The sequence below is a fragment of the Octopus sinensis genome, linkage group LG2 (assembly GCF_006345805.1).
Source record: "Octopus sinensis linkage group LG2, ASM634580v1, whole genome shotgun sequence".
NCBI lineage: Eukaryota > Metazoa > Mollusca > Cephalopoda > Octopoda > Octopodidae > Octopus > Octopus sinensis.
This window is the reverse complement of record NC_042998.1, coordinates 207,324,364-207,334,363: the sequence shown is the minus strand read 5'-3', so window position 1 is coordinate 207,334,363 and position 10,000 is coordinate 207,324,364. Positions and strand designations below refer to the sequence as shown.

The window sequence follows — 10,000 nt, the reverse complement described above, 5'->3', positions numbered from 1 at the left end:
CTTTCTTTCTTTCTTCCTCTCCTTCTTTCTTTGTATCTATTTTTTCCTTCCACATTTATTATTCCTTTCATTCTTTTTTTCTTCTTTAAACATTTATTCACTTCTTTCTTCCAATTCTTTTGTCGTCTGCCAGTATTTCCTCTCTCCTTCAATTACAATTTTCTAAATCCTCATTTCTATTTAGGCTTATTTAAAGAACATACCCATCACTGTTGTTATTAGTTCTTGGATTTGTAGAGAATCTTTCAAGGATTTGCCGTTGTCGGAAATCAAAGATTCCTCACTTCCTGGTTCTCTTTCATCGTCTTCGGTTTTCTATTTCAGTCACACTCACTTCATCCTCGCGGTTCTCTCCTACACACACACACGCGCACACACACGTACACACACACGCACACACACGCACACACACGCACACACACGCACACACGCACACACACGCACACACACACGTACACACACGCACACACGCACGTACACACAGGCACACACGCACACACACACACTCACACACACACACACGCACATGCAGTCAAACATATACACATATACACTTACACATATACACACACATTCACACACAAACACATACGCATAAACACACAGATCCACACATCCACACTCACTAAGGCATATATGCACACACACACATACACACATACTCACACATACATACATGCATGCATACACTCAGAGACAGAGACAGAAAGACATATATACATAGGCTGAGGAACATACACACACACACACACACACACATATATATATATATTCTTTTATTCTTTTACTTGTTTCAGTCAATTGACTGCGGCCATGCTGGAGCACCGCCTTTAGTCGAACAGTTCGACCCCAGGACTTATTCTTTGTAAGCCTTGTACTTATTGGTCTCTTTTGCCGAACCCCTAAGTTACGGGGACGTAAACACACGAACGTCGGTTGTCAAGCGATGTATATATATATATTTATACGGCGGGCTTCTTTCAGTTTCCGTCTACCAAATCCACTCACAAGGCTTTGGTTAGCCCGTGGCTACAGTAGAAGACATATGCCCAAGGTGTCACGCAGTGGGACTGAACCCAGAACCAAGCAAGCTTGTTACCACATAGCCACGCCTGCGCCTATATATTATGTATGTGCTGTATACATGCGCGCGCACGAACACACACAGATAAGCTAATACAGCGAAATACATATCTTTTTATTATTTTATCTTTTATCCCTTCACTTGTTTCAATCGTAGGACTGCGGTCATGCTGGGGCAATGCTTTGACGGGTTTCCTCCAACAGATTGATCCCAGTAATCTATATATATAAAACTCTAGTTGTGTGAGTGTCTGTCCCCTTCGATTTAGATTCCTAACTACTCCCACATTTTGTGGTGCAGTTTAACCAAAACCGGGTATCTTATAGTCGTGATTCATATCGAGCCCTTCTGGGTATTAGCGTGCGTCTACGATGAGTCTACGATTTAAAAAATAATTTACCATAATTTTTTTCCATTTTCATGCATATTTTTTTAAAGGGAAGTAACTCTCTAAAAATGTCTACGAAGAGTCAACGATTTAAAAAAAAATTTACCATCATATTTTTTTCATTTTTAATGCATTTTTTTGCTATTTTTTGGCTATAACTCTCTAAAAATGCTGTATAGTTATTTCCCTTACAAACCCGAGCAACGCCGGGCGATACTGCTAGTAGTACATACAATCTAAACGTACTTCCCTGTGTATAGCGATACAAATATATTTTACAGCGTGTAGAACATACAGCAATCCATTGCCGTATCACGGGTCACCGATTGCTGTTGTTTTGCATTTATAATAAAATAAATATATACAAATCATCATCATCATCATCATCGTTTAACGTCCGTTTTCCAAGCCGGCATGGGTTGGACGGTTCGACTGGTGTCTCGGAAGCCAGGAGACTGCACCAGGCTGCAATCCGATCTGGCTGTGTTTCTACACCTGGATGCTCTTCCTAACGCCCACCGCTCCGAGAGTGTAGTGAGTGCTTTTTTACGTGCCACCGGCACAGGGGCCAGAGCGGGCTGGCATCGGCCACGTTCGAATGGTGCTTTTTACGCGCCACTGACACAGGAATCACAACTACAATTTTCATTTGGTTGTGATTCGATTTGATTTTGATTATAGAAATAATATAGAAATAATGCACAAAAAATATACAGTACAGTACAGTACTTTTCCTACTAAGCGGATTTTCACCTATCGCGGGGTTGTGGAACTTAATACCCGCGATAGTCGAGGGATTACTGTAAATGTGTTTTACAGTGTATGGAACATGAATGTACTTTACAGTTTGTGCAGTCTAACTGTACAGTGATATAGAGTTCAAGTGTATAGAGTTCAAATGTACTTTAATAATGATATATTTGTGAGAAAACGAACCGGAAGTATTTCCTTCTTACGTCACTAAAGAAAACCTCAGGTATATTGACGTATGCATTTAATTTCAAAAGAATGAGATAAAGTTTGATGGAGGTGTAATATCGAAAATTTGTTCTATGTATTATTGGTTTTTGATCTACGCAGATACTGCGCTGATGCCACCTAGAATTATGCCTCCAAAGGATCATGAACTTTGATGCTATCTTTAATTTATTTCTGCCGCCCTGAGTTTTTTAAGACAATATTTTTCTTTAAGGGGTCTTCAGTGTTCATTATCATTGTCTCATAATTTAACAACGTAAAGAAGGGACTTTAATGCCTTATTCAGAAAACATTTATTTAATATCGAGCGATTACTGTTTCAATCTCATTCTGAGATTTAATAATGCTTACTGTCAGTTTTTCGAAATCAGTGGCAGACGTCACTAGAAAAACTCTTATATATTTGCAAGGCAGCCTTCACTTTCATCGCGACCTGGTGGTTACCGCCCGTTGACAAGGGACAAAAATCCCGAAACTAGTCCGAGCGTATCACTCAGGCTTGCGAGGAAGGGATGGCCTCCCTTTGCAAATACTTCAAGGGCACTGAAATGGTGTCTAAAGCCAGCTGGAGACGACGATCTCTTGCGGCTATAAAGCTACAGTAACACCCCCTCCCCAATGTGGTTAGCCATGATAAGATGGCTTCTATACTTTACATTTATATAATATGACCTCTGAAACAATAGATACATATGTCACTATTCCTGTTTAATATTCTGAGTTCAAACTCCGCCGAGGTCGACTTCGCCTTTTATCCTTCCGGGGTCGATTAAATAAGTACCAGTTACGCACTGGGGTCGATGTAATCAACTGAAGCCTTTTGTCTGTCTTTGTTTGTCCCCTCTATGTTTAGCCCCCTGTGAGCAATAAGGAAATAAATATTAATTGACGCCGTGTTATTTATGATGAAGCAATTAACATTTGTGGAGGCGCGTGGCTTAGTGGTTAGGGTGTCGAACTCATGATCGTAAGGTTGTGGTTTCGATTCTTGGACTGGGCGATGCGTTGTGTTCTTGAGCAAAACACTTCGTTTTCACGTTGCTCCAGTCCTCTCAGCTGGCAAAAATGAGTAACGCTGCGACAGATCGGCGTCCCGTCCAGGTGGGGAATTTCTACGCCACTGAAACCGGGAAACCGGCCCTTATGAGCCTGGCATGGCTCGAGAAGGAACAGGAACAGAATGAACATTTGGTAATGATGTGTTGACACAATTGTTGTGATGTTACGAAGTATGTCCAATCCGCCTTCTCTTATTAATATATACATGTATATATATATATATACTCTTTTACTCTTTTACTTGTTTCAGTTATTTGACTGTGGCCATGCTGGAGCACCGCCATTAATCGAGCAACTCGACCCCGGGACTTATTCTTTTTGTAAGCCCAGTACTTATTCTATCGGTCTCTTTTTGCCGAACCGCCAAGTGACGAGGACGTAAACACACCAGCATCGGTTGTCAAGCAATGCTAGGGGAACAAACACAGACACACAAACACACACACATACATACATATATATATATACATATATACGACAGGCTTCTTTCAGTTTCCGTCTACCAAATCCACTCACAAGGCATTGGTCGGCCCGTGGCTATAGCAGAAGACACTTGCCCAAGGTGCCATGCAGTGGGACTGAACCCGGAACCATGTGGCTGGTTAGCAAGCTACTTACCACACAGCCACTCCTAGATGTATTCCTTTGAGTGTCTCCACCTGTGTGTATGTGTTTCGTCACCAGCCGTGTGTATGTGTGTTTTTTGTGGTGTTTTCTTTTATATGTGTGTATCTGAGTGTATGTGTGTGTTTTTGTGTGTGCGTTTGTGATGTCTTCTTCTTTGTGTGTGTGTATACTTGAGTAATATTTGGCAATATTCTAGCTGATTGATTTTTCGATTAATCATATACTTACTCTCTCCAACGCACCAATTATTATAGGCACAACCTTTACTATTCACATGCTCCAAATTCTCCCTATTTCAAATTTTAAGAGATTAGAATTTTCTTCCTCTTTCTTTACGATCCTGAAATCAAATGGACATGATGGGTCGATAAGTCACCAAATTCGCTTTTATATCTATAACTGACTTGTCTGGTCTATTATTTTCTATCTTCTTGTCGGTTTGAATAGGAAAGTCCCACAAAATCTTATATTTCTCCGATTCCTGTATTCTTTGGACTCGATGATTGAACCATGTTTCCGGCTTCAAATCTCCATTTCTGGCACAGTTTCCAGTGTAAAACTTTTACAAACTGATCGTGCCAAGGAATAGCGAAGTTGCTTACTTATCGACCCATCATGCCCGTTTGATTCCAGGATCGTAAAGGAAGGGGAAGAAAACAAAAACAAAATTGCAACCCCTTAGAATTTGAAATAGGAAGAATTTGGAGCATGCGAATGGTAAAGGTGGTGCCTATACTTGGTGCGTTGGGAACAATAAGCCAAGATATAGACAAATGACTGAAGCAGATTGGAATACAATGCCCAGTTGAGCTCCTACAGAAGGTTTGTCTCTTAAGGATAGCAAGTATCATCAGGAGGGTTCTAAACACTTGAAAAACTTCTGAAAGTTTGTGGATGCCTACGGTTAGAGGTAGTAACCCGCTATCCACATAAATACTACCAGGAATGAGACAGAACCTAAGACATACCATAATAATAATCTTTTCTACTAAAGGCACAAGGCCCTGAAAATTTGGGAGGGAGGAGATTAGTCGATTACATCGACCCCAGTATGTAACTGGTACTTAATTTATCGACCCCCCCTCCCCCAAAGGATTAGAGGCAAAGTCAACCTTGGCGTAATTTGAACTTAAAACGTAGCAACAGACGAATTACCGCTAAGCATTTGGCCTGGTGTGCTAACGATTCTGCCAGCTCGCCGCCTTAACCATGATAAGAAGAAGAAGAAGGAGAAGAAGAAGAAGAAGAGAAGAAGAAGAAGAAGAAGAAGAAGAAGAAGAAGAAGAAAGAAGAAGAAGAAGAAGAAGAGAAGAAGAAGAAGAAGAACAACAACAACAACAACAACAACATCAACAACAACAACAACAATAACATTAATAATAATAATAATAATAATGAATGCCCTGATGCAGGACCAGACAGTGGCTCTCATGACTTCTGATCTTAACTGATTGGAAGTGTTATCATGTACATTGTTTTGTCTTGGTATAAAAGATGGGCTACAGCAAATATTCTGCTCAATACCACAGATTTGCTTGTCAGTTGTTTGACCTTAACCAGTTGAGCATGTTCCTTAGTGGCTGATGATATGTGCATCTCTGACCACGAGCAGAAGTAGTGGGGGAGTATCATAACCATGTGTTGAGAGGGATTCTTTGGGGTTTGGATAATTCACCTCTGGAAACAAGGGTGGTTCTTTCAACATCCTTAAACAACCCTTATTCAGGGACCTTTTGAGCAGGATGGGTTACCAGAAGAAAGTTCTAACTGGGCCCCACCTGCAAGGTCATGTGCTGTTTATCTTGATATGAGATCACCATGTCTCGCACAAATGGTTGTGATGCATGTGCCTGGTGTACCCTTATCAGACGGGTAGTCATGATGGGTATACTGGGCTTCGTATATTTTACCCCAAGTGTCATTTTGATGGCATGCACTCTTCTCTTACGCAATGATAATAATAATAATAATAATAATAATAATAATAATAATAATAATAATAATAATATGTACATTGTTTTGTCTTGGTATAAAAGATGGGCTACAGCAAATATTCTGCTCAATACCACAGATTTGCTTGTCAGTTGTTTGACCTTAACCAGTTGAGCATGTCCCTTAGTGGCTGACGATATGTGCATCTCTGATCACGAGCAGAAGTAGTGGGGGGGGCATCATAGCCATGTGTTGAGAGGGATTCTTTGGGGTTTGAATAATTCACCTCTGGAAACAAGGGTGGTTCTTTCAACATCCTTAAACAACCCTTATTCAGGGACCGTTTGAGCGGGATGGGCTACTCAAAATGAAGAAAATTCTAACTGGGCCCCACCTGCAAGGTCATGTGCTGTTTATCTTGATATGAGATCACCATGTCGCGCACATATGGTTGTGATGCATGTGCCTGATGTACCCTTATCAGACGGGTAGTCATGATGGGTATATTGGGCTTCGTATATTTTACCCCAGTGTCACTTTGATGGCATGAACTGCTCTCTCACTCAATAATAATAATAATAATGAAGATGATGATGATCATTATCTTCATCATGATCATGATGATGACGATGATCTGGAAAAGGCTTTGAATCGAGAGAGAGGGGAGGAGTCGGCTTTAGCGTGTCGATTTTAACAGGAATACAATCGTAAATGTTATATAAATTTTATGATTAAATCATTCCGTACCAACCATTATTTTTACCAACAGCATTATTATAGGAAGTTATACAAGTATGAAGCTTGTTCTCTCTCTCTCTCTCTCTCACTCTTTCTCTCCTCCCCTCTCTCTCTCTCTCTCTCTCTCTCTCTCTCTCTCTCTCTGTTCTTTAGATTTACATATTTGTATGTGTATGAATGTACAGAAAAATTGATGAAGAGGCGAGATGAAACATTGAATCGTATGAGTGAGGGTGCCTCTATGTGTGTGTGAGTGTGTGCGTGGGTGTGGATGTGTGTGTGTGTGTGGATGTGTGTGTGTGCGAATTTGTGTGTGTGCGCGCGCGAGCGCCTGTATGTGTACAAATATATATACACATGCGTGTATAGAAATGTGTGAGTGTATATATATATATATATATATATATATATATATATATACACATACATATATATATACATATATATTACAAAAACATACATAAATCAATATTTTATAACAACATACAGTCACACATGTGCACACACATACATGTATGTATATGTAATATATTGTATGTCTGTGTATATATATATTATATATGTGTGTGTGTGTGCATGTTTGTGCGAGTGTGTATATATATATACATATATACAGACACATATATATATAAAGATAAATATATTGTATATATATATTTTATATATATATGTACATATATATATACATATATAACGATATATATATATATATCTCTATATATATATATATATATATATATATATATATATATGTGTGTGTCTATATATTGCTTATATATATATACCACACACATTCACACAAACATGCACATATATATATGTATATGTATACGTATACATAATATATGTATGTGTGTTTATATATATATATATATATATATATATATATAATCTTTATATATATATGTATATTTATGTCTATATTCACACACACACACACACACTAATATATATATATATATATATATATATATATATATATATATATATAGATATATATATATATATATATACGCATAAAATGTCAAATAGAACTCGATAAACCGTTAACTAATGATAACAATGGAGCGCCTTTCACGGCCATAAAACTTGTTTTATTGCAATCAAAATGTAAAGTGACACACAAAATAGATGAAAACTTCTCTAGCAAACGAAGAGAAAAAGGAGAAAAGGGAGAAAAAGGAAGAACAAAACATTTGTTTTAACACTGCAAAAAATATACAGTAAAGAACAAAAGCATCACTTGGAGATGTAAATAGTTTGTAAGTATTAATGCCAGACTGAATCAGCATCGAATGAATATAATGCGGACAGCAGCAACGGCAAAAAAAGCGAGTGAGAACCGTTGTTGTATTGAGTGGGACGCCAGCCCACTTCCATGTTTGATTACTTCAAATACGTCCATTGCTACATCGTGTCGTACAAGGTAAACTGTATACATTTTAAAACAGACTGCAATTAAGTGGCAAGGTTTTTTTGCAGTCTAACAGAAAATCAATCTCAACATTATACTTTAAAGATGGAGGAACAGAGTGAGAGAGAGAGAGAGAGAGAGAGAGAGAGAGAGAGAGATTTGTAGAGGGCTGTCGTCTGCTAGGTAGAGAATGTTATTCCTTCCATATCCTCTCAGCGTTGTCCCTGTGTTTTAGAGACGGTTCGACTCTCACATGATCTCATCAAGAAGTAACAATTAGTATGTATTTTACTTAATCTTTTTTTAAAAAATTCATTAGGAACCGCCATCTTGTTGTCCCTGAATAAGCTTTTAAAATCCTTTGTTTAAAAAGCTGGTTTTAAGCGAATGTGTTGTAGCGACGAGTCTCTGCAGTCATCATTTGTTAGAATTTGCTCGGGTCGTCCCGGGAAACCTCTGAATAGAGTCCCAATAATTCCCCATGTTTGCGAGACCGTTCCTTATCTGCCGTGACCATTTGGCATGTAACCGACCAACATGAGCCGTCACCCAGCCGGATCCTCAGAAAAGAGAATAGAACATGCAAAATCCAACTTGAAAAGTCGAGCAGCGTAACTAGGCTGAGATAACGGGCTCGAATCATGCAAGTTACAAGTCACATCCCAGTTCATGCGTAGAATCGTTGGTTGGATACGAAATCCGAGCAATGATAATCCATGATCCTGCAAAACGTCCTGGTACCAAAAGTATTCATGCGTTTCCTAAGGAAGAGTGTCAAAATCTCGCAGCTGTAGAGTAAGACAGGGTGGATAAGGGCCCTGAAGACTCAAACCTTTGTCCTCCTGTTCAGATATCAGCAGCGCCAGACTCCTTTGTCCAGGGAGTGCCCAACTGCACCAGCAAGGCCGAGCCTTTTTAAGATTTCTGGCTTTCAACTAATGCTGCGATGAATCATACTGCCGAGATAATAGAAGCGCTCGGCAAGTTCTACATTCACACCCGCAACAGAGACAGACGAGATGAAGTCCCTCAGGGAGCCAACGAAGAACTGGATCTTTGTTTCGACCCATGAAATTCTAAGGCTAAGTGGTTCCGCTTTTTCACTTAGTGAAAGGAGAGCACTCTTTTAAATACCCAGAGACTCAGCATTAATAAACCGCATCATCGGCAAAATCCATGTCAGTAATCCTGGTTGCACCATTGAGCACTCCATAGCTCGATCGATCCACCGTCCAACCAAGAATTCAGTCTATGTAAACAAACTTAAACTTATGTTTGTTTACATATTACGTAATCTACATGACATCTAGCATTTCTGGATGACGTTATAACTTCTAAAATTGCAGAAGAATTTGTCCGTCGGCAGTTTAGCTTAAAGGTAAAGCACTATGACCGGATATTAGAGGGGTGTGAGTTCGTTCCTCATGGCTGGTTGCCGACAAGCTCTTCTGCTCTAAAAGTTCTATTAGTATTTGAACGTTGAATTATATATATATTGTTACCTCCACCAAGGAAGGAGGTTATGTTTTTATCGGCGTTGGTTTGTCCGTCTGTCCGTCTGTGTGCAAAATAACTCAAAAATTTCCAAATGGTATTTGATGAAACTTGCAGGAAAAGTTGTTAATGACACAAGGAACAGATGAAATTTTGGTAGTGATCCGGGAATTTTATATGGATTCTTGAAGGATTTTTCATTTGTTATATTTAACTTACATGAAGTATTACGTTACATTCTTTGATTATCTTCCTTGAAAACACGTTCATCGTTTCAACGTAACCT

The 10,000-nt window shown here is 39.1% G+C and overlaps 1 long non-coding RNA gene across 1 annotated transcript in view; it reads right to left on the bottom strand.

Annotated features, from left to right (window-relative positions):
- Nucleotides 1-10,000, bottom strand: part of LOC118762379 — a 24,686-nt gene that overhangs the window by 13,339 nt on the left and 1,347 nt on the right. Inside the window, exon 2 of the long non-coding RNA XR_004998123.1 lies at nucleotides 4,595-4,599. This is a non-coding gene — a long non-coding RNA (uncharacterized LOC118762379). The remainder of the gene's footprint in view (nucleotides 1-4,594; nucleotides 4,600-10,000) is intronic.